The sequence below is a fragment of the Triticum dicoccoides genome, chromosome 2B, assembly GCF_002162155.2.
Source record: "Triticum dicoccoides isolate Atlit2015 ecotype Zavitan chromosome 2B, WEW_v2.0, whole genome shotgun sequence".
Taxonomy (NCBI): Eukaryota; Viridiplantae; Streptophyta; class Magnoliopsida; order Poales; family Poaceae; genus Triticum; species Triticum dicoccoides.
In genome coordinates this window covers 815,548,328-815,549,017 of record NC_041383.1, presented here as the reverse complement: position 1 = coordinate 815,549,017, position 690 = coordinate 815,548,328, and positions in this window count along the sequence as shown.

Here is a 690-nt window from a genome sequence, read left to right as displayed (position 1 = left end):
TGTTTGCCAGTTGGAGCTTTTCCCATCAACAGTTGTACCTTCTCAGGTGCCGATTGCAGCTTCCATGGTGCCCTGCCTCAGTTTCCATGTATCCATGGTTGGAGCTTTTTTTCCAGCAGTGGTAGCATTCTCGTGTGCCGGTTGTAGCAATTTGAAGTGCTGGTTGTAGCACGGCGTGACAACATTATAGCAAAAAATCCTGACGCTGGCTGTGACAATGTCGCAAAATGAGACACCGGTTGTAGCAAAATTCGACACCAGTTGTAGCAAATATCGCTGGATCATAGTGGCTACAAACTCCGGCGAACTCGGGTTGCAGCTCTGAACGTGGTTGTAGCTTTTCTGTTGAACAGTTGTAGCATTTGTCGACACACGTTGCCGATTGCAACTCCGTTGTGCACACATTGTAGCATCTTTGCAAGTTGATTGTAGCTTTGTGGTACGTGGTTGTAGCATTCGCGACACCATCGTTGGCAGGTCTCTCGTGCAGCAACCTAATGGGGTCCGCCGGTAGTGGCCTCACCGGAGAAGCCGCGGCGCTTGGCGGCAGTGCCGGAGGTCGCGGAAGGGGGGGAGGAGGTGGGGAGGAAAGGTGGAGGGAGGTTGAGTGGTAGAAGGAAGAAGAAGATAAGGGGTCCGCCGGTGGTGACCTCTCCGAAGAAACTGCGGCGCTCGGCGGCAGCGCCTAAG